The sequence below is a fragment of the Microcebus murinus genome, chromosome 10 (genome assembly GCF_040939455.1).
Source record: "Microcebus murinus isolate Inina chromosome 10, M.murinus_Inina_mat1.0, whole genome shotgun sequence".
Classification (NCBI taxonomy): Eukaryota; Metazoa; Chordata; class Mammalia; order Primates; family Cheirogaleidae; genus Microcebus; species Microcebus murinus.
In genome coordinates this window covers 77955458-77980679 of record NC_134113.1, presented here as the reverse complement: position 1 = coordinate 77980679, position 25222 = coordinate 77955458, and the positions used below count along the sequence as shown (strand labels likewise).

General features: G+C 40.5%; 1 long non-coding RNA gene across 3 annotated transcripts in view; it reads left to right on the top strand.

Annotated features, from left to right (window-relative positions):
* Positions 1–23371, top strand: part of LOC142873406 (uncharacterized) — a 63550-nt gene extending 40179 nt beyond the window's left edge. For 2 of the 3 annotated variants that reach the window (XR_012921469.1, XR_012921470.1), the window contains exons 2-5: positions 11113–11165; positions 12082–12164; positions 21486–21793; positions 23177–23371. This is a non-coding gene — a long non-coding RNA (uncharacterized LOC142873406). The remainder of the gene's footprint in view (positions 1–11112; positions 11166–12081; positions 12165–21485; positions 21794–23176) is intronic. The other variant, XR_012921468.1, reaches the window with a different exon arrangement.
* The last annotated feature ends 1851 nt before the right edge of the window (positions 23372–25222 follow it).

The following is a 25222-nucleotide window of genomic DNA, read 5'->3' as shown; positions in this document are numbered from 1 at the left end:
CCCAAGAGCTAGGATTACAGGCGTGAGCCACAGCGCCCGGCCCCGATTTATTCTTAAAGTCAATTTACATTTTTTATAAGCCCAAGTAATCACTGCACATCAGTATGTTAGGTTGCAAGAGAAATCACTATTTTACAACAACTGCCAGAACAAACCCGTCTTTACATCAAATGCTGCCAGTCACGTTGAGAAATTATGCAAGCAGCAATATGCCATGTGAATGATATCGACATACAGTGGTTTATTTTGTTTCCTTGATGAAAAAGGGAATGTGTGATTTTTTTTCCTTTGTAGATGCAACTGGTCTATGGTAGTTCCTGAACCATTTTTCTTCCCTATTCATGACCGGCTACCACCCTAGTCCCCTTTGTGCATTACCTCTGCTGCTGTCATGTAGTCAGAGCCACTACCATCTCTCGTCTTATTGCAAGAGACTCACAAAGGCTTCTTCCTCTTCTCAGCGTATTCCTAACACGGCAGTGTGAGTGAGCGTTGCAAAATCAAAGTCATATCCTGTCACTCCTCTACTTAAAGCTCATGTGGCTCCCATTTCACTGACATTAAAATTCGCAGTATTAACTGAGGTCTTCATGGCCTTTCACGATCCATTTCCACCCCTCTACCTCCCACCTCCTTTGCTATTTGTCTCCCCTCATTCCATTCCAGCCATGTGGCTCTTTGCTGTTCCTTGAACTCACCGGGTGCCTTGTGCCCTGGGGTTTTGGTGTCAGTTCTGTTCTCTACCTGGAGCAGTCTTCCCGCTGGCAGACTCTGGGCTCACTCCATCTCTCCTTCAAGTCTTTGCTCAAATCTTTGTCCTCAGCGAGGCCTGCCCTGACCACTCTAATTCTGTCCCTTAGCACCCACCCTTACACTCCTGATCCCCCTTAATCGGCTCTACTTTTTTCTTTCTTTCTCATCACTTGCCATTTCTTAACAGACTTTATGATTTACCTATTTATTACATCGATTGTTTATTGTTAGCATCCCTCGAATTAAGTGTAAACTACACAAGGACCGGTGTCTCTGTTTTGTTCAAGTGCCTAGAACAGTATCTGGCATGTCATGGACACCCAGTCCATGTTGTTGGGTGAATGAGTGAATGTTTTTAGTGCATATTCTATTATCTGAACCTCTATTATTCATCTGTGCAACTTATCACACTGGCCAGTCCATTTGGTTACCTCCTGATTTGTTCTTTGGGTACCTGTTGCTATCTTATTTGATCATCTTGTATACAAATAAATCAAAAGCTCCTTTTTTTGTTTAATTTGAGAAAAATCATTACCATATTCACCTATGCAGTATGCTTTTTTTTCTTTTTATACTTCATCCAGCTCAGGAGGGCTTCAAGACAGTGCTTCAGCCAGGTTTTGCTTTTAGGCCAGTGGGAGTCCACACTTTCTGGCGGGTTTGCTATTCTCATCCTTAGTAGACTGTTGGCAGCACAAGTTCCACCTGCTGTTAAATCTGTGGCTACCTTGCTTTAACTTAAGCCCTGAGTTTCTTCTTTATTCTCTCTAGACATAGATAACTGGTAACCAGAGATCTCTTCCCCAAAAGCCCTTCATGTAACTGAAGAAAGTAAAAGTAACTCCAGCATTCTGGTCTATGGATGAAACTGCCTCTACATCATTCTTTCTTTCTCTAGGGAACATAAGTTTTATTTTAAAGCATGTTACTTTAGCAAATAATTCTCAACAGGTGGCACACAAATGGGTACCACAACAATTTAGTGAATGAGATAATTCACTATAGCTCAAATTTAAAGTGTTGAGCAAGGATTGCCTTTATGAGCAAACTACAGTATAAGTTGGATTAGAGAGTTTTGTTTGGTTAAAATAGTAAAGTGTTCATGAAAGAAGGAGAAATCCCATTAAGCTACAACTTAAAAATGATCTGAAGGCTGGGGATGGTAAGTTAAATATGTTGCCTGAAACACACACACACACACACACACACATATATATATATATATATAGAGAGAGAGAGAGAGAGAGAAACACCCAAATGAAGTTGATAAATGGTAGGACGATTTTTAACTAGAGTTGACATGAGAGATTAGAAGAAGGGGATTAGGCAGAATCAAACACTGCCTGCTTCCAGATGTGTGTATGTATGTGTGTGTGTGTGTGTGTGTGTGTGTGTGTATGCATATGTCTGCTAACCAGGAGAACAAGAAAGTACGAGCCCTGGGACCTCAAACTTTGCATGCAAATGGGGCCACAGCATCACAGCATGAAGAAATTGAAATCAGCCTCTTCTTGAGGGAAGGAAGGTTTAGATCTGAATGTACTTGGAGTTAAATGTAGCGTGGGGAGTAAAACACAGGGTGTTCCTAAGAAGGCAATTAATACCTTCTCTATGATAAATTGTAACCAATTGTTAAGGTAATCTGAAACATCTCTGAAGCCCTCAAAATCAGAACAGGTAGAATTGGGTGAATGTCTAACACAAGGATAAATGAGAAAACGTTTTCCATTTGTCTTAGTCTGTTTGTGCTGCTATAAAAGAATACCTGAGACTGGGTAATTTTATAAAGAACAGAAATTTATTTCTCACAATTTTGGAGGCTGGGAAGTCTAAGATCAAGGTGCTAGCATCTGGTATGGGCCTTCTTGCTGCATGCTTACCTGGCAGAAGGCAGCAGGGCAAGTGAGAATGGAAGAGCAAGCTAGCAAGCTAGTCAGGTGTTTCCAGAAGCCTCTTTTAAAAGGGCCTAATCCCATTAATGAGGGAACAGCCCTTATGGCCTAATTACCTCTTAAAGGCCCCACCTCTTAATACTCTCACATTGACAACATCTGAATTTTGGAGGGGATTACATTTCAACACGAATTTTGGAGGGTACAATAACATTCAAATCATAGCACCATTCATAGTGATGAAGCTTAAATATAAGTGGGAACCTCTGTTATCCAGAGGTTTGTATATTTTTAAATATTGATATGTTATATTTCATATATTTTATACTAATAAATCAATAACATTGTGTCTAATATCCAACAATAAAAAATATTATTGAACTCTATTGTGCTGAGCACTAAGGCTACCAGGATGAACCTAGGCAGTCCCTGATCTTGAGAAGTTTAAGACAGAGAAACATTTAAATCACAATGTATATCATCTGAATTGAATAGTTTTTTTAAATAAAGAGTTTTATATATATATCTTTTTTTCTTCTTGGACAGAGTCTCACTCTGTTGCCCAGGCTAGAGTGCCATGGCATCAGCCTGGCTCACAGCAACCTCAAACTCCTGGGCTCAAGTGATCTTCTTGCCTCAGCCTCCCGAGTAGCTGGGACTACAGGAATGGGCCACCATGCCCGGCTAATTTTTTCTATATATATTTTTAGTTGTCCAGCTAATTTTCTTGCTATTTTCAGTAGAAAAGGAGTCTTGCTCTTGCTCAGACTGGTTTCGAACTCCTGAACTCAAATGATCCACCCGTCTCGGCCTCCCAGAGTGCTAGGATTACAGGCGTGAGCCACCATGCCCAGCCAAGTTATATTTTTAAAGAAATAAAAAAAATAGAAGTGAATGGCCTGCACATTAGTGTAGTTAATCTTATTTCTCAGGTCTCTACAAAGCCAAGTTAGCAGGTCACTCAATTATTAATAGAAGTTATAACAGCATCACATCCCAGTGGTAGTTACCAACTGCAGGCAGAGTGACTAAAAAGCATCATTTCTCAAAATGTCCTTCAGAAACCAACTTGCGTATGAATCATGGTGTAGGCTTGCTTAAAATGCAGATGTCTGGGATCCTTCCCAAGAGGTTACCGTATCATATTTGCAGTATTGGGTGCTAGAGTCTTCTTTTATTTAAAGAATCCCACCAGCTGATTCTTAGGCACTGTTTCAGTACCATGCTATTTGAATCTAACACAGAATGACTTTTATACCTCTAAACCTATGACATGATGTCAAACATCAAAACATCCTAAATTTATATCGGCTTATATTCCAGTGACACTCTATTATTGATTTATTAAGTTCATTATCAAATATGAGCTCAAATTCTTTTCTATTGTATTGAGGCCTAGCCAGTCCTTTCTCACAGTTTTGGAGGCTGGGAAGTCCAAGATCAAGGTGCTAGCATCTGGTATGGGCCTTCTTGCTGCATGCTTACCTGGCAGAAGGCAGCAGGGCAAGTGAGAATGGAAGAGCAAGCTAGCAAGCTAGTCAGGTGTTTCCAGAAGCCTCTTTTTAAAGGGTCTAATCCCATTAATGAGGGAACAACCCTTATGGCCTAATTTACCTGTTAATATGTTATTGATTTATTAGTATAAAATATATGAAATATATCAATATTTAAAAATATACAAACCTCTGGATAACACAGGTCCCCACTTATATTTAAGCTTCATCATTATGAATGGTGCTATGATTTGAATGTTATTGTACCCTCCAAAATTCATGTTGAAATGTAATCCTCTCCAAAATTCAGATGTTGTCAATGTGAGAGTATTAAGAGGTGGGGCCTTAATTGTGATATTGCTTTTGAATTCTTGGTTGACTTTTTTTTTTCCTTCTAGTTATATCATTTTACATTTGTACCTATTACATTTCATCCTGTTTTTATAAGACCATTAAAAAATCTGGTCAAAACTATTTTGAACTTACTTCTTTTTTTCTGGAGTATGATTAGAACCAGTCAGTCACACAATTACTAAGCCTATGTTTGATTTCTTCTCCTTTCATTTGTAAAAATAAAGACAAGCAAATCTCCCAGCCCTCCTCCCCAGACTGATCTCTGTGGAATACCACCATTAATGACTCTCAGCCAGGAAGAACATTGGCCTTAGCTTCTAGAACATTCCCATCAAGAGAAGCAACTGTTTTCTTGGTACATAGTTTATTGCCTGGTTTATATTAACGTCCCATTAAAAATGCTGAGAGCATTGTGGGGAGTGGATGGAAAGAAGAACTTTTGAAATAATATTTTTATTTGAAAAATTCTGAACTGCTAGTTGGAATAAGAACAGGAGGTGTACCTTTTTTCATACCTAAGAACTAAGAAATAATTGAGAAAAACTCTGGCAGGTGGCATAAGCCATCTGCGAACCTTGGGTCTCAATTTCCACCTATAGGGAGCTGGGGAAAGGGTTTTCCTCTTTGTAAGGAGTTCACTGCTCTTCCTGGTCTGGCCAAGTCCTCTGGCCTTCAGAACTTCTGGTAAATCTGCTCTTTCCAGATTTTGAGAATGGTAGCTGTAAAGCTGATATGTTAACGCGTTGTGTTTTAACTGCCGCTGCTTTGTTCTATATGTCCTAATTGAATATTTTCAATTTTATACTTATGGCCTAAAGCAATTTCATCATCCAGGATACAATTTAATAAATTGGAAAAAAAAATATTAAAAATATACAATAATGAGCGGGACTAATTGCTGTCGTGCCTCACACAATGGCGTGCAACCAGCAGGTGCTTAACAAATATTAATTTATGACGGTGACAGTTAGCCCTGGAGGCAGAGAACATGAAATCTGGAGTTAGTTTTCCTTTTCTCTGAGTCACCATCCAATCAGAGAAAAGGCACTTTTATACTTTTAGTTTCACAACTCACAAAAGCAAATAGTTCTTGTTCATCATTATCAACCTGGGACAGAGAAAGAAAGGTGGCAGGGCGAACTTAAGAATTGTCTCTGTGTTTGAAGGTGGCAGCTGGCCAGGTATTCTCAGGCTTACAAGCAGAATTAGAATGAAATGTGTTTGGCTGGGAAAGGTGAAGGTTAGATGATGAAATCCTGGAGAGCCCCTTCTGGACAGCTTTTAACTAGGGCTTTTCTGGTTTCAGGTGACCTCTGGCACCGCACTGCCACTCGAAGTCAGTGGCAAGAATACGGTGACTGGCCAGAGGTAATGAACTGCAAGGGTAGTTCTTTTGTACGTTCCCCTTACTAATTATGTGATCTAGTGATCAAAACGCTATATAAATGCCTGCACTCTGAAACTTAGCGACCAAGAACTATGGCTGAAGATAACCATCCAAATCACCAGCAAGGAACTGACCGACTGTGTATCAAAAGCCACAGACCGCTCATAACCTTTGACCCAGTAATCCTTAGACCGGAAAGCAGGGTCAGCAAACTACAGGCCTCTGCCCTGCTGCCTATTTTTGTACAGCTGTGAGCTAAGAGTGGTTTTGACATTTTTAAAGGATTGAAACGAAATAAAAAAAGAGTCGCTTCTCACGACACATCGGAAACTAAATAAATTCAAATTTCATTGCACATACATCAAGTTTTATTGCAAGATAGACATGCCTATTCATTTATGTATTATCTGTGGCTGCTTTCATAAGATACCAGTAGAGCGGAGTAACTGAGACAGGGACCGTATGGCCCGCAAAGCCAAAAATAATTCCTTTCGGGCCCTTTATAGGAAAAGTTTGCTGACCCTTGACCTGTGTATTATCATCTATCCAAAAAAAGTGGCCCCTGAACTGTGGAATAAGCTACCTGAACAAAGTCTGCCATCATAGCGTTATCTATAGCAGAAAAGTTAGAAAACAATTTAAGTATTTTCCAAGTATATAGGTATCATTAAATAGTGGAATAGTCACTCAGTGGAACTTTTCAAAACCATGAATACTGAAAGCAACAACTACTACCTATATTGAAAAATAAAATGGCTATGCTAATTGAAGTGGAAAAAAAAATCAAACTGTATGATTATTGCCTTTAATTAGTCCATTAAGTCAGTTGTCCAACAAACATGCATTGGCAAATGCACCCAAAGGCCCGTGCTGTGTACTTTGAGTCTATTGGGGAGGAAAGCCCCGGAGAGCAAGAGTTGCATGACTGCACGTTGCACCACGTAGTGCCAAGGGTGCAGGGCTTGTTGCTCTGGCTGTTGGCTAAGTGCCTTGCAGAAGGGCTGAGCCTAGGGCTAGAACTTTCTAAACATGGACCTGTTGTTTTTGTTTTAGTATTATAGGTGTCCACTCTGGGATTAGGAACTAGAATATTATTGGGACATTTGCCATATACATGAGAGAGGAAAAAAAGAAAACCCGAGAAAGTGTTTTTTAGTGATTAGGTAAAAGTGATAGATTTCGTTGATTTTTTTTCTCATCTCTATTTCAATGTTTTCCACTCTATGATGTTAATGTTACTTACTATTAAAGACCTTATAAAAAAAGATTGGAAAAAGCATCAGCGTGTATAAAAGGACAATAAGCAGCTCTCCGCAAGACTGAAACTGCCTGGCGGGACTTGCAGAGGGTTCGTGACACTGGGGACGGCAGCTTGTTCTGCTCCAGCGATTTCTGTCTTTATCTCCTCCTTTACCACATTTCTCTTTAAAAAAGAGAAGAGCAGGCTTCCCTTTAAAATCTTCCCTGCTTTCTTCCCCCACCAACCCAGGGAGCCAGCAGGCATGAAAGCCTTTCCCTCCATTCAACAAATATAAACACGCTTGTTTACCGGCAGTTGTACATCTGAGCAAACTGCAACTCTCTCTCTCTCTCTCTCTCTCTCTCTCTCTCTGGAGAGACTCAAATAGTATTTTGTGTCCTTTCTGGTGACTTAGGAACTCACACCTGAGCAAGGCTGAAGTGGGAGTTTTTCTGAAGTAGAACTGGTTCTAGAGCCTGGGTACTGAACACCCTGTTCCTCCCCGCTCCCTAGGCAGGAAAATGCCACCTGTTACGTTGCATTGCAGTCTTCAAAATAAAAGCACAGTCACTCATTAACATTGCTTTTTGAATATGTCAAGGCATAAGAGGATGAAATTAATAACAAAGGGCGATGTATTTGTAAAATTACATGTGTGACTGAGACAGACACTAGAGGTAAGGGCACTAAGACATTATTATGCACATAAAACACCCATAGAAAGAGGAATAAAAGAAGTTAAAAATATGCCAGAATGATCCACTGGGCCATCCACCCAGGCCAGTGTTCTGAGGCTGTGGAGGCAGGGATGACCCAGTGGGGTACGAGGCGAGCATTGATATTCACTCCATGTGGATAAAATAACATTGACTTCGTGGACGGTCCTCTCTCTTCACTTCTGGCTATAGTTCTTAGGCTGTTCAGAGACATCTGTGTGGGGACTGGAGAACTTTAATAAGTATTTATCGAGTACCAACAATGCTGGGGTCAAGAAATGACAGAAGATGTCATATTTTGGGTGGCAGTAAGAGGGTTGTATGAGGTGAGGGATGGGACATTATGCTACCGTGGCTGTGATTCAGACCCAAAGAGACGGTGGCAGTAGAACAAAGGAGCAGGAGGAAAACGTTAGACAACATCTGTAAGACTTAGTGATTGGTGAGATAGAGGACATCATACAGAAATGTTCCTGAGGGCAGAGTGTATGCCCGGGACATGCCACAGTGGCCAACACGGTTTCTACCGTGCACACAGCCAAAGTGGTTTGAAGGAAATTGAGTTGAAGGCCAGGCACGGTGGCTCACACCTGTAATCCTAGCACTCTGGGAGGCTGAGGCGGGCGGATCCTTTGAGCTCAGGAGTTCGAGACCAGCCTGAGCAAGAGCGAGACCCTGGCTCTCCCAAAAATAGAAGAAAAAAAAAATTAGCTGGGCATGGTGGCACATGCCTGTAGCCCCAGCTACTTGGGAGGCTGAGACAGAAGGATGGCTGAGTCCAGGAGTCTGAGGTTGCTGTGAGTTAGGCTGATGCATTGTAGCCCAGGCAACAGAGTAAGACTCTGTCTCAAAAAAAAAAAAAAAAAAAAGAAAGAAAGAAATTGAGTTGCAGATGATTGTCATGCTGTGAGAAATTAACAAGATTAAAAGTAAGAAAGCTAGAGTTTCTTTGTTTTTAAGGAGAAATTATGGGTCTACTTTTGAAAAAATAAGTTAATGTAGTGCTGAGTCATTCAACATCAATTATCTAGTTAGCTGACTGGAAGGAATTCTGGGGAAATGCTTAAAAGGCATTCCCATATTCAGCAAGCATTTCTTTAGTTTTGCAATGCCCAAAGAATGGATTCTGCTTTCTACTAACTTTTTTTTTTTGCTCTATCTTTGATTCACCCTTTCAAAAGCAGTTGGAAGGCTCTTGGTTAATATGCAGATTAATGTTGCCATTAAAATTGCCTGAATTTGGAGTAATGATGACACTCATAATGGGGGAATATTTTTGAAATATATTAATGAGATTTTCTCTGTTATATTCTTCTTATTTTTTCAGAAGCACTCATTTGCCTTGGGAAGATTTAGGAACATTATGGAAAGAATACAAAGGGTTAGGAAGGCTTGGTACTGAGCCTCTGATATCAAATAGGATTTTCAAACAGGCAATGGTCATATAAACCAGATTTTGTCCAGAAAGAGTTTCCTAAATTTCTTTACCATTAACCTATCAAGACTAAACTAGGAGGGTTCAAATCAGAGATTTTCTTTCATAGTGCAGAGAGGATAGTCCTTCCTCTTAAGATAGCCAGGCCATGAGGGTGGCTAATGAAGGAGGGAACAGAATACGATGTAGAGGAGGTAGAAATTCTGAAGCCCCTACTGACTCAAGGGAAGAAAGACAAGGAGTTTGAGGAAGTCACACACACACACACACACACACACACACACACACACACACACACGTTCTCACCCCTCTCTCCCATGTCAGGTTGAACGCTCAGCAAGTGAAATTTTAGACAGACTCAGGACACTCAGCCTCACACCTCGTTTTCTGAGGGTAGTATGGAAGAAGCCATGGCCCTTAAAATAAGCCCCAGCCTTTGAGCAACTGGTTCCTCCTACCACAACTTTGATTTTATTTATATTTATTTATTTATTTATTTAGAGACAGAGTCTCACTCTGTTGCCCAGGCTAGAGTGCCGTGGCAATAGCTTAGCTCACAGCAACCTCAAACTCCTGGGCTCAAGCAATCCTCCTGCCTCAGCCTCCGGAGTAGCTAGGACTACAGGCATGCGCCACCATGGCCGGCTAAATTTTTGTATGTATTTTAGTTGGCCAATTAATTTCTTTCTATTTTTAGTAGAGACAGGGTCTTGCTCTTGCTCAGGCTGGTTTCGAACTCCTGATCTTGAGCGATACTCCTGCCTTGGCCTCCCAGAGTGCTAGGATTACAGGTGTGAACCACCTCGCCCAGCCCACAACTTTGACTTTAAAGAGGACCAGAACTCTCCAAACTCCCCTTTGAGGGCTTCCAGGGGTATAAAGAGAGCTTGTAGAGACAGGTGACTTCTGGATGCCTGAGCATTCATGCAAAAGCTGAGTCACCTGAGGAGACAGTACCAATGATCCGGCAGGGCTAACCTCTGCAGGTGACACAAAATATGCACCCGCTGGCCACCCTGTGAGGACTCATGAGGAAATCTGAAAGGCTTTTGTGAAATAATAAAGCTGCATTTTTTCTGGACATTTAAGTGTATGCAATGTGAGTGAATATTCACCAATACTATTCAGAGTTAAAATTAGGAGTTAAATGAGGATTGACTATAATAAATTATTCTCAGTTTCTCAGTGTAACTATAGATCTAGGGTAAAGCCGAACTGGGAAATTTGTCTTCAAATGTATGGCATTAATTACAATTGCTCTAAATAAGAATTGCCCTAAGCCATTAATAGACCATCTTCCTCCAATGACATTAAAGCTGACTTCAGAATATAATGCTATTTTAAGAGTCTTCATGTATTTACTGAGATCTGAACAAGTGGATTGATTACCACTATTGAAATTCTTTCAAAGTAACAAAGCACTATAAAAAAATCTTTACAAACATTCTTGAATTGTGTGCTTTATCTCTTATTCTTTAATCTTCTATTGTTGTTACTCTAATTTTTCCCTGTGACCTGTGATTTGCTAATTCCAAGTAAGTTAGAGGAAATTTGCTCCAATTCAGAATCTGATATTTTGTGTATTCCATCAAATATATACTTATTGAGCAAGTTCCTCTTCCAACTTAGTTATTTTCCCCCTCCTATCCTATCCTGCTTAGTAGTCTAATGGGGGAGACTGAGAGAGCAGCAGCATTTCCCATTCAATAATAGAAGTAATAATAAATGTGAGTACTCATCATTTGTCAGGAAATGTATGTAATTATAATTCCTCTATGTAAATTATCACATTTCATCATCACACTAACTGTACAAATACGTGTTTTTATCCTTGTTTTACAGATGAGGAGACTCAGACTTAGATTAAGCAACTTTGGTTGAAAATCATACAACTTGTAAGTGACCCTTTGATTTTAACTTACGAGCTCTCTTAATGATGTCACTGTATTCTAGTTTTGGTTGCCCTACTTCTCTGTCAGAGGACTGTGGATCATACTGTTGTCCCTTCGATGCTGTGGTGGGTGTCCGGGCTTGATTCATTCATTTATTGCATATCTATTGAGTGTTTCTAGGTGTCCGCCATTGTATTAGGCAACAGGTGGAGACTAGAACACACATAGGTTTATAGATTAGTAGAGATGGATTTGTCAACAGCTATTGTACAAATAATAAAATTAAGACTAACTTGATGTTCAAGGAATGAACAGTGGGACTGACACTGAAGATGACCGGATTCTCTCTGGGGAGATTGTGGAAAGATTCTTGAAGGAGTAGGGTCCAAGCTGGGCTTTGAATGACAAAAATAGTTTCCAGAGCCAGAGAAGGGAACACAGGAGGGACACAAAGAAAACAAAGAAAGATGTGCTAGCATGGAAGTCCATGGTATCCTCCAGTGAGTGGCCAGTCCAGTGGGTATGAAGGGAGGCAGGACAAGTCGTTTATGGGCACATCATCAAAGGCCCTTATACTGTAAATTTTAGACATTATTCTGTAGGCGAAGGGAAGTCTGTGGAGGTCTGAGGAGGTGAGCAACTGAAGCCAGTCTGTTTTGCTGGTAGTGGTGCCATATAGGAAGGATGGACTGGTTAGCCCAGTGGGGATGGTTTGCTATAGTTCTGCTGAGAGTGATGAAGTCTCTAACTAGGGAAGCTGCAGTGACAACGGGTAGCGGGTGATGCCTTAAATCTACGTAGTTAATGGTTAAAACATCAATCATCAGGTTTGTTTGTTGTTTCCTAGAGCAAATGCCTTGGGAGGGTGTTTCTTCCCTTTAAGATGGATCTCTGCCTTTATTTTCCTGTTATGTTGTAGGCTCCCTGCATGTCCTCAAGAATACAGAGCTCACTTTTAGTCTAAGCTTAGGCTTAGGAAGTATGGTCAAATCAGATGCAGAGGTGAGTCACTCAGTAGATGAATGAATATATATATATAAATATATATGTGGGTATATGTTAATATATTTTTGAATTTGCTATTGGAATAGCCTGATATTTTTCTAATAGTTTCCGTTTATTAAATTTTTAGTTACATCAAGCTTCATTAGGCTGCTGTGTAGTAGAACATCTGTTCTCAAAGTATGTTCTAGAGATCCCTGGAGGTCTCTGACACTCCTTTAGGAGGTTTACAAAGTCCAAACTGTATTCTTAATAATACTCAGATATTATTTGCTCTTTTTAAGGATTGTGCAGTGGAATTTTTTTCCAGACGCTATTTGATATGTTCTATCAAACACAACGAATGCTGAAACAGTTATGAAAATTTAACTATCTTCTATCAATCCAGAGATTTACAAATATTTGAAACAATGCCCCCTGTTTTCTCAATTTTTTTTGTTTGTAACTATAGTTATTTTTCATTAAAATATTTATGTTACTAGCTAGGCATGGTGGTGTGTGCCTATAGTCCCAGCTACTTGGGAAGCTGAGGTGGGAGGAGCACTTGAGCCCAGGAGTTCAAGATCAGCCTAGGCAACACAGAAAAACCCCATCTCTAAAGAAAAAAAAGAAAGAAAGAAAGAAAGAAAGAGAGAGAGAGAGAGAGAGAGAGAGAGAGAGAGAGAGAGAGAGAGAAAGAGAGAAAGAGAGGAGAGAAGGAAAGAAAGAAAGAGAGAGAGAGAGAGAGGGAGAGAGAAAGAAAGAAAGAAAGAAAGAAAGAAAGAAAGAAAGAAAGAAAGAAAGAAAGAAAGAAAGAAAGAAAGAAAGAAAGAAAGAAAGAAAGAAAGAAAGAGAAAATATTTACATTACCATAATGGGTTTACAATTTTGTTTTTAAGTGAATTAATAAATAAATATTTTAAAGACCTCATTTTTAACTTTTAATATGGCAAGTACCAATAGACATAATCCACATAAAAGTCTTTGGGCTCCTTAATAATTTTTAAGAGTTTAAAGATGGCCTGAAACCAAACTTTTGAGGACCACTGGCATCGAAGAAAGAATTCTGGCATTGGTGTCAGAAGACTCTAGCTGGGGTTTCTCCTCTGCTATGCATCACCTATGTGACATGGGAGAAGCCATTTAAACCTCACCAAGCCGTGGTTGTCTCACTGATACAAGGGGATATAGCAGCACCTACCCACCTCCTAGCTGTAGACCAAATGCAGTAAAGTGTGAGAAATTGCCCCGTTCATGAGAGTCTCTCATAATATTTGATGGGTAATAGGTCCCGCTGGGAACTATATACATTCATCTTAGAATTTTTTAAATGTGTAGGAAAATAATTCAAGTACATGGTAAAATTTCAAATATTCCAGAAGGACTTTTTTTGGTGGGAAAGAAGTCTCTTGGCCTTGAGCCTGTCATTTTCCACTCCCCAGAGGTCAATATTCTCTTGCCTACTGCTGTTTTCAGCTCCTAGGGTGGTTACCTCCACAACTCGAAATAATAGGCTCACTCCCCTATTCCTCAGTGAGCATTTTTAGACAGTGTCTAACAGGTCCCTGCTGTGAAAGATGAGGATATAGCCCACCCTATTAGATGCTAATGTATCATTGTAATATGAATAAAATAATTAGATCTCTACTTGTTGCCCCACCGTCTTTTCTTCCCCCATCCCCATTTTTATCCCACTTTTTAGGCAGTCTCTTGACTGCCCTGGGAGAGGAGTGGATACAACCTCTTCAGCCTTCCTCCTACCTTCATGCCTCCTCTTCACTTCCCTCTCTCTCACACAGGGTACCTTCACATTGTCAAGGCTGATGTTATTTATTTTTTATCGTGTTTCCAATTCTTCTTCTTATATTCTATTAATACATTGATTGAATTCTCCATAAGTGGCATTTGCATTGCTATGACTTTGTAAATTCTGTTCAAGGTTATGTTCTCCATAGGCCCAAAGCCAGGTGTGATCCTTGTGCCACTTGAAGAAGAAGGTTTCTGGCCTAGTAGGCAAATGCGTGTTCAGGATATCCTCAAAAACTCCTGCGTTTTAATCATTGTATTACATGGAATCCACTTTCCTTACAGATCTTTCTCTCTCCCTCTGTCCCTGAATCATCTGACCTCTTGTTCCAATCTTCTATCTGAACAGCTTCTAATTTTTATTTTATGGATACAATATCTTCACTGATAGTCCTAAGTATAGTAATTAAAAATTTTAACTAGTTATCTTCTGTTTCCTGAATTCTTCCTATTCCCCTTGAGGGTTGTTCATTTTGATCCTTCTGTTTTGTGCAGTCCATTTTCCTTATACCTTCCGTGACCCCTCGTTGCCTGTTCATACTTAGACAAAGGGACACGAAATAATGACCGGCAGGCTTCTGGGTGATCCCCAACTTCCAGAATAGGGGGAAGTTTACGCGGAGGTCCAAACTGCCATTCTAAGAGTTTCAGTTTATTTCCTTTCCTTAGAAAAGCGCGTGGGGATGACGATCAGGGTGGCGTGTGAGGGTGGTGGTCCCCATTTAAGAGTAGAAGTAGGGACGACACGTGCACCTGTCCTCTGAACAGATCTATAGTGAAGTGCTCAGATTTCAGGTCCACCTCTGAACTTTGCCCTCTCTAAGTGCAGATTCAGGCTTTCTTTGGAATCCTGGCTCAGACCTACTCTGGAACCTTCTTTTGGGGGGTATCCAGTGCTACTTCTCCTGTGGACTTGCTCCCTTTCTTTTTCTACCGTCCAGATATTTGTTGATCTCTTTCATATGCTGATGACATCTTCCCTTTATCTTTACTCCCACAGGTGTGTTTTTCTTCCTTATTTACTTTTTTTTTTTCCAAATAAAAAGTTTAATTTCAGAAACTGAGTTCGCCATTTATAAATACACTAAAACAGTCAATGCAACTTTAGATTAAGCATAGGTACAGTATTTTAACAAAACAGTAACTTTTCTAAAAAGTCGTAGGCAAGTGAGTGATTTGTCTCACCCAGAATATTTAATAGGTTTGAAATGAGAAACTTAACCTTAAGACAGAGCAAAAAATTCTGAAGACATAATTATTAAAAGAATCTGACAACCAATACTTCATTCTGATGTCCATGGGATTCTAAGATATCCCAGCGATGGCTGAATCTTCCCTATCATAAAAAAAAAAAAATCTAAACACCTAAGAATACTCTTACAGCTGTACTATAACCAGCTTCTTCCCTGTTAATAAGCCATCTCTTCTAAAAAGAATTTTACACATAATTTGATCAGTGCACACATTTTAAAAGACAGCTTCCTAGCGCAGAGACACTAAATCAGAGGCGTGGAGATTTAAACAGCAGACCCTCTGCTGTGAACAAGTCACATTATGCGTTGGCTAAACAATGAGCGTGAATGTATAAATTCAGACCAGATTTCAAAGGTGCTCATGATAAACAGTTGAGATCTCTCTGAGTTAACTGACCACGTAAAACCTAAATGCAAAGACCTGAAATGGGAAAGTTCTTGTTACCAAGTAACCACGTAACTGACACTCCAGGATATATTGAAGTTTAGTTCTGTTTTCAAATGCCACGTCTCTGTTGCAGTAAACAGTTACCTTCCAGAATATTCTCTGTACTCCTAGACATACTTATTTACTTTTTTATGGCCATTTCCACAGGGTCTTAGGAAGGAGGGTAGGCACACACACATGCTCAATCATTATCTTGTATCAGAAGCCCGTGGTATTTCTCTTAAAAAGCTGTTTTAAGTATTAATGGACTAGCCATTGTATCTTCAAATTTTATATTTCAAGAAATTTGGAAATAAAATCCCAGTACATTAAAATATATTACCCTTATCATTTTTCTTATTTCCTTTTGTTTCACTGTGTTGACCGTGGCTCATTTATCGTGGGTGATTAAACTTAAATGGTGTCTTCAAGGATGGATGAAGAAATGAAGATTTATTTAAATGATTTCATAAAACTGGTATACAAGGGAAAATGTTTTGGCAGCCGTCTCAAAAACTCACATGAAATCAGCGTGACATGAGATTTCTGTATTACATTTACAAATTTTTTTTCAGTGGAACATCCTAGGACATAAAAGCAGAGCTCCCATGGTGAAAAGCATCGTAGGGAGGAAATGGCCAGCGTTCCATTGGTCGCCAAGAAAATAAATACGCCTTGTTTACGAGCTAGTAAAGGTGAAATAAAAATAAATCAAGAAACTTGTTTGCAGCAGCTGTGAAAAATGTTGGGCATTATTTGAAGGTCGAACTCACATTTTCAGGGCATCATCACTAACTTATTGTACACACCTGATATCTAAATACCACCTTGGTTAGATATTGATTGTGCTTCAAGCTCCACTTCAACTGCAAATACTGACCACATCTACCTGTTTCTTCCATTAACAGCTTTATTGAGGTATGATTGAGATATAATAAACTGTACATATTTAAAGTGTACCATTGGATAAGTTTTGATATCCATCATACTCCAAAATTTTCTTGTGTCCCTTGGTAATCCCTCCCTCCATCTCTCTCCCTGCCTCCCCTATAATCTCTGGCAAACCATTGATCCACTGCCTCTATATCTGCCTCTATGTATTAGTTTGCATTTTCTAGGATTTTATAGAAATGGAATCATGGGATGCACTTATTTGGTCGGGCTTTTTTCTCTCAGAATAATTATTTTGCAATTCGGCCGTGTGTTTGTTTCCACATCAGGGCTATTACAAACAAAGTGGCTATGAACTTTTGCCTACAAGTCCTTGTGTGCAGACATTGGCTTTCATTTCTCTTGGACTGGGTCATGTGATAGGTATCTGTTTAACTTTTTAAGAAACTGCCAAACTCTTTTCCAAAGTGGTTGTTGTTTTGCATGCCTACTGGCAGTGTGTGAGAATTCCAGTTCCTCCACATCCTCACCAACACTTGGAATGCTCAGTCTTTTTAATTTTAGCTATTCTAACACATGTGTAGTGATAACTCATTGTGGCTTTAATTTGCATTTTTCTAATGACTAATGATATTTCACATCTTCTCCAGTGCTTACTTGCCATATATCTTCTTTAGTGAAGTGTCCAAATCTTTTGCCCGTGTTTTAAATTGGGTTATTTGTTTTCTTATTATTGAATTTGAGAGTTTTTTATATATTCTGGGTACATGTCCTTTATCAATATGTGATTTGCAAATATTTTCTCCCAGTCTGTGGCTTGTCTTTCATTTTCCTATCATCTAGCTAATTTTTTTGTGTGTGGTTTTTATAGAAATTATTTTCAAACAATGGTGATAATCACATTTATTTATAAGTAGCACATCCAAGAATTTAATTGTCTTAGCTGCATAGCAAATCTGAGGTGATGCCAAAATTTTAGCTTAATAAACCTACATTTTAATTTAAAAAGGCAGTTTACATGAACTGTTAGATATAACTAACAGTTCATGTAAACTGCCTTTTTAAATTAACTCTATAATGGGAAATTGACTCTATAATGGGACTCTATATTTAAATTGACTCTATAATGGGAAATATGATTCTATGTAATTCACAGAGCTTGTATCTTAAAATTAAAAAATTACAAAAACTATAATGTTAATGGGTTTTAAAAAGTGAATTATATTCTGAGTATAAAAATTTATTTTGAGTTTCTTAAATTGAAAAAAATATTTCAGATGTAATCCTTTTAGTTCTGTCTTTATCTTCCCCCCTCTTTTCATGTAGATATTTTGACTTGAATTATTCTAATGAAATAATTTATTCAGTCTTTCTTTGAAACTTTTGTAGATAGAAGATTCATAATCATTAGATTGCCATAGAATATTTGATTATGTGACTCACATTTGGTAATAAATGAAAGAGAAGACTATGAGAGATGGCCCTAACCCGTTTACAAGGCTCTCTAAATTCTTACAGTAGTATCAAAGTTGTGCTAAATTTAATCCTGGAATTCAGACCAACTCTAGATAAAGATGTTCAATTCAAGCAGTATTCAAGCAGTTAAAGCCAGCACCATAGGCTTGGTTATGCCCTTTTCTGCATGCAATGGGAAGCTGAGTGTCCTTGCACAACTTGGTAACTTCATTATCAAAAATCTTCTCCTTTATTTCTCCTATTCTTGTATTCTCAAAGGCTTGCACCAATTAAAAGTAGTTATTCTTCCAAAAATAGTTGAGGTTGCATGGTGTAGATAATCTTTGGAAGTAGCTCCCTTATCTTCTATCATGGAAACGCCATTCCCCCAGTTGCTGAAGTTAGATACTTGGGCACTATTTAATTTCTTCTCTCATTCCCAGTGCTTGTGCACTGTCCAAGCCACCATCACATCTCTGCTGGGCTATCACGGCCGTCTCCCTAACAATGTCTCTGCCTCTAATCTTTCCCTCCATCGGTCCATTATTCACACTTCAGCCAGCTGACATTTTCAAAATATAGATCCAAACACATTACTTTCCTGCACAAATATTTGCAATAGCTTTTTATTACCTTAAGAATAAAGTCCTAATTTTTTTTTTTTAGTGTGACTTTGTCTCTCCTTGTGGGATGTTATTTTTAAGGTAAGAAGAATACAAGAAGAAAGGGAAATAGAACCCAAAAGAGTTCAGAATGTAAAATTAGCAAAGCTCAGTGACTGGATGGATATAGGGCGATGGAGAGGAATTGTCCAATGAGACAATTTTAATAAAAGGGCTTTGTGAGACACGAAACATTATTTGAATGCTATTATCATATTATTATTTCCACCTGTCTCTCAGTGAATCTCTGAGAATAACTGAATGCCAGAATTTCACTTCTAAGTGGCTTGATATTCCAGCCTATGCTTATGAAACCCTGGGATGTGGGTTGGTTGATTAGACACTGAGATAAATGTGGGAGCGCTGGGCACCTTTGTCTGTGTCCCCAAGACTTAGAGGTGCAACCTTTAACAGTCATGCTGCCTGGTGGCCAGTCAGTCAGGGTCACCCTAGGGAGGAACGAGGAAGGTGACGGAAGCTCCTCAGGCCTCACATGGGATGCAGATCCACTCAGCACCCCCCTGTGGCTTCCCCTCCCTTCAAGGAGCTACCTGTTTTCTCCTCTTCTTCTCGGACTCATCTGGAAGGGCTGAGCAGGGCCCTTGAAGACCAGAAGACTTGAGGCAATGGAATCTAGTCATGAATTCTTGGGTTGCAAGGAACAGAAATCTCAGAAACTGGGAACTAGAAAAACAGCCACTGGAGCTTGTCTCTCCAGATCACAGTTGCTATGTGGTCCCACCATGGCCCCCCGCGAGTTGTCTCTCTCTCATGCATATCATGACTGGTCATCTCCAACATGCACTAATGGCAAGTCTAGTTGCTCGTTTCCCAGTTCCAGATTTTCCAATATGATTGGTCCAAATTGTCATTTGAGCAAGACCCCAAGTCTTAGCTCACTGGCTGGCCTATGGATCAGGTCTCTTGAATCAGGTACTCATCAGTTAGTTGCCTAGTTACTTGAGGCCATAAAATACAAGGTCACATGCTTTGATGCTCACTTAGTAGGCACAAAGAGCAAGGATTCTTCCAGAAGGCAATGTGATTAGGGCAACAATAAGTGGCATCCCTAATAAGTGAGGAGCAATAGGGAGTATTACTTAAGAGCATAGACTCTGGAGCCAGCCCCCTTGGGTTTAAATCTTGACTCTACCTGGTAATATCGGGCAAGTTACTTACCTCCTTTGTGTGCTTCAGTTTCCTCACCTGTCAAATGCAAATAATGATAGCACCTGCCCCATAGTATTTTTGCAAGGACTAAGTGTGTGTGTGTGTGTGTGTGTGTGTGTGTGTGTGTGTAAGCACCTGCATGTTTGTTATAAGTTATGTAAGTGCTAGCAATCATTACAAGGATGGAAATCTGAAACACAGAATTGGGTAAATTACGAAGGGCTATGGATGACTGGTTGCATGATAACTACCCAGATAAAGGATGAAACCCAGCTTAAGTAGAGAAGGGTAGGGGATAAAAGCAAATTAATGAGCACACTAAGAATAGATTCAGAATTCCCTCAATTGAAATTTTGGGGACAGAAATATGGAAGGGGTTAGGGACACAGGAGGGCTTGGGTGCGGCACATGCCTCAGTAGCACAGGGACAAGAAGCCTGGATCTGCCCTTGTGGCCACCACATCTTCCACATGGGTCCTCAGCAACCCCCTAGCCCTGGTTTGTTCTCGCTGTAAGAGCAGCTGATCTGGGGTAAAAACCTGAGAGCCTCCTGAGACATTTAAAGATATTATATTCTCTAAAGATAATGCTACCAGTGTAGATATCTGGGCTAGATCAATTCATTAAATCATTTGCTCATCAAAAATTCATTTGGCACTCACTGCGGGCCAGGCTCTGTGCCGGGGAGGCAGCAGTAAAGACATCTGTCATTAGAGCTAGAACTCGCAGCTTACAGCCTACAGGTCCCACGAAGGACTACCAGTGACAGGAAGACTTGCAAAGGAGAAGCCCCAGGGAGAGGGCTGGAGAGCAGAGCTGACCTGGGGGTCAAGGCAGGCTTTCTCGGGGAGACCACCAAGGCTGAGCTTGCTAAGGGGAGAGGGGAGGAGAGTGTTCCAGATATGGAGAACCAGGTGTTCAAAGGCCCCGCAGCAAGAAAGAGAGCAGTGCTTGAAGAATGAAAGGACCTGAGTGTGGCTGGGGAGGAGAAGGTGAGGGTGGAGGGGCCAGCTGGGGGCCAGGCCGAGAGGCTGGGTGGTGGGGATCAGTGGACGAGATTGAGCTCGTCACCTGTGGACTGGAGCTCACTCACACTGATGGGCTGCTCTCTTCTATTCTGCTGGGGACAGGAGCCTGGCAGGTGCTCCGCAGGGTGTAGAGGCCACAGAACCATCAGGCAGAGGAAGATTCAAGAGCAAGGTGGTGCTGTGTCAAGAGCAACCTCATCTATTAATACTTCACAGTTGTGCTCAGGGGCCCTGCATTCCTTAAACCATCACCAGGAAGCAAAAGCTCTGTGTGGGTGTGTTTGCAGTTTCTCACGACTGCTCCCCATGCGGCATCGGAAATACTCTTTTTGCTGTTTTTCTCCTGATGCAGCAAATGCCTCTTAAGAGGCCTACAGAAGGATGCCAGTGGACTATATGAAAGTCATTACAAACAGACAGAATTTCATGCCTCTTGGTTTCAGACTACCTGTTCAAGGAGGCAACAGACCCCATTCCTCGGTTTCTCCACAACGCTCACACATAGGGGTTGCAGGATCTCCGAGGATGTTCATCCCTTGGGTAATTGAAACCCTCAGACAATGGGATTCCTATTCCAGCCAGGCATTTTTCTTTTTTTGCAGTGCCATAGTCAATTATTTACTTGGGCTGCCGTCTTTTTGTGTGAACAGGATACAGCTTGTCCCGAGCCGAGGATGTGCCTTGCGTCGTGTTTGCTGATGGCACTGCAGAAACCTGTTCCCCTGGGCCTGCCCTGTTTTCCCACAACCCATCTCGGAACCGGAGAACCGGCAGGACTAAGGATGGATTTGAAAAAAGTTGATGAATTTATGTTTCATCTTCCTTCTTCACATCTTCTCCCGGAGGTGCGAACAAATCCCGAAACTGCTAAGGAGGAAGGCAGCGTGAGAGGAGGAGGCTGCGCACTTGGCCCTTGAAACTTCAGCGTCTGGATCTTGGCCACGAATCTGAGACGGAGGTGCTGAATATTCATTCACACGATCGTGCATGTAGCGGCGAGATTTCTTTTCTTGACGCAACGAACAGAGTGTCCTGACACCTTTAGACATTAGGGCGCTTGCAGAACCTAGTCAGAGGCAACAAGGGAAGGGACTTTTATTGCACCTCCCACGCCACCCCCTGAAAGCCCTGCCATGCTGCAAAATGACAGGCACAATCTCATGCTGCAAATTATAAACCAACCCCTACATTTAAGCTATGGGATTTCTTCCCCCTTAACCGTCCCCAAACTGTGAGTACAGAGCATATTTTTCCCTCCATCTAAAATTTAGCTTTAAAGTTCGCTGTTTAGTAACTAAGCGATCTTAGTCATGAGATACATTCTGGGGCATTAGAAATATTAAGGTACACAAAAGCGTGAAAGGTACTTGAGATCTTTTGAGAGGGATGAGGAAAAAAATCAGATATTTGCCTTTCCATTTTCAATGGAGTCATACAGCATCTCCAACAATGGTAGGGACTCAATGAGTGTTGAAGTGCTCCCGTCTAAAATACCCGTCAAATGTTGTTGGCATGAATGCAGCATACTGAGGAGAAGCAAAAAATCGGGGAGATACCCAGCAGTGTTTATAGCTCTGAAAGGAAAGAAATAACAATTTCCAAGGGGGAAACAGCCCTTTCTGTCTGCCGGTCTGTTCAGAAGGAGGCACTGGCTTATCCACCATAATTCTGCACAGCTCCTCTGGGCTCCGGGGAAGACATTGCTAGAGAACAAGAAGGCTTGAGGGAATGCAGAATGATTCAACTGTGCAGACTCTCAAACCAGTTTTGCTTTTGTGCTGTCTGTTTAAAGGAGATCTATTTTCTTTCCCACTTGGGTCATATTGGTACAGAAACCATGATCTCTGTGAAAATCTTTCCCCCCTTTTAAAGTTCAGTACTCATTTTTTCCTTTTATCTAAAGCTGCTGTTCTGAATAAAGTTACTCAGTATCGTTGGAAAAACTTTTATGTGATCCACTTCTTTGCTTACCAGAATTCTGTGTCACCTTCCATGTGAACAGCAAAAATACCGTTGTAAAACAAAATGATCATTTAAGACCAAAGTTGGTGAACTTTCTGATTGTTGAAGTGAGATTGGTCAACAATGGTGGCCCTCTTCCACTGCCTTGTTTTTAAGAACATGATATATTGTAGTTGTTTTCTCAATGGTAGCTTAAAAAGAGGTGTGTGGTGAGAATGTATTTGAAAGCCACCATTCCTCCTGGTGCTACAGGTCAGTTTATAAAAGCCAATTAGGTAGGCAATGTTATCTTATCTAAAAACACAGGATTGTGAAAACAGAGACACCAATTATGGATCAAAGTTTAGTTACTTTTTTTTTTTTTTTTTTTGCTTTGTAGGATGATCTGAGCCAAAGTTGTCCAGTAAGATAACTGCCCGACAGAAACCAGTGAACTAATCCTGGCGCAGGGATGCCCTTTACTGGGGCATCTCTAAGTGGAGAATAACGCTGTGCAACTTAGAGATGGAAAATCAAAGACTGCCTTTTAAGGAACCAGAGCTTATATGTGGAAATAAACGTTATCTTGCTCAAAGTGGTTGCTTAGGAGGGCTTTCCACTCATGCAGTGTTGCTGTCGCTCAAAGTATTTTTGCTAATTATTTTTTGAGGATTGCTTCTGAATTGCTGTGTGACACATTATTTTTAATACTCTACGGGAGCCAGTAGTATTCTTGAAGGATGGGTTTAAGCCTTTGGAACAATGGACAGTTATTTGGAGGTGAGTGAAGCGTGTGGCAGGGTGATAGGCTTGAGCACCGCGAATGGGCTCACCAGGGTTTGAGTCCTGTGCTGCCTGCCATCTGCTAGTAGTGAGAACATGGGTGAGTCCAACAACCAGTGTGAGCCTCATCTGAAGCAGAATCGTTCGGTCATTCAGGCAGTCAGTCAGCCACATATAAGCACTCACTGTGGGGCGGGGATAACAGAAGATGAGGGATGAAGTGATTATCTCTGACTCAAAATTTCTGTCCTAGGTTGGTGGTCCATCTTTAAAAGAATAAACAAAAATAACAGCCTAGGTTTACACTAGCATTACATAATAAGGATGATTATCTTAGATGGGTCTTAAATCATCTTTAATGAAAGTTCTCCCCCGCCAAAATTCTGAATATTTTGAGCAAACTTATACTAAGTAAAAGTTTCACTTTTTTTTAATTGACAAAGGTGAGGACCAAGCTCATTTCAGGTGCGTTAGTTTAGTACCTGGATCTATCTTCCTTCCTTCCTCTTCCTTCCTTCCTTCCTTCCTTCCTTCCTTCCTTCCTTCCTTCCTTCCTTCCTTCCTTCCTTTTCTTCTTCTTCTTCTTCTTCTTCTTCTTCTTCTTCTTCTTCTTCTTCTTCTTCTTCTTCTTCTTCTTCTTCTTCTTCTTCTTCTTCTTCTTCTTCTTCTTCTTCCTCTCTCTCTCTCTCTCTTTCTCCTTCTCTCTCTTTTACTCTATCCCCTCACCCCTTCTTTCTTTTTCTTTTAAATTTGGGACCATGGCTTGCAATCCTAGCTGTGCATCAAAATCATCTATGGAAACTTTGAAAAGTACTGAAAAATCGGTCCTTTGAAAAACACAGATGCTGTATGCCAACCGCCTTCCAGAATTAGAATCTCTAGAGGAAGGTCTGGGTCACAAGCATTTAAAAAGAGCATCACACCGGGCAAGGTGGCTCACACCTGTAATCCTAGCACTCTGGGAGGCCGAGGCGGGAGGATCACTTGAGCTCAGGAGTTCAAGACCAGCCTGGGCAAGAGTGAGACCCTGTCTCTTAAAAAAAATAAAAAACATAAATAAAAAGACAATCATGGCTGATTTGGACACACAGGGATAAGAAATACTGGCTTATATTAAATTATAACCCCTTGTAGTTTTAGAAATTTCTACCTTTATATTAGTATATTATACCTATGTCTTCTCACAAAACTTTCTTTTAAAAAATATCACCATTTTACATCTTCAATTAAAACATGATATGATCCAGAGAGAATTTCTCCATCTATCAAGTGGCAATATCTTTTCAAGTGATCATCCATTATGTGCCTCATTCTGTGTTTGTTGTTTAGGTGACTATAAAAGAAATTTAAGATTCATCCTTTATACTGAAAATGGTCAATGTTAGAAATTAGGGAAGATACTGATAGAATTATGAAAGGGACATGCAAAATACTCAGGTGTGCCTCAAGCGGTAGCCACCGTTCCGTGTGTGTGAATTTCCTGAGGATACAAACGGGTAGTAAGTGTTGCAAGTTGCTAGCTGGACTTTGTGCCCTGACACCACTGCAGATTGCAGCGTGGCTCTGAGCCGGGTCACAAAGGCTGGGCCAGACACCCATGGCGAGCCCTGTCACAATTCCTGGTCATCTCCCCACATCATGCTGCACCTTACGTGGCAACATG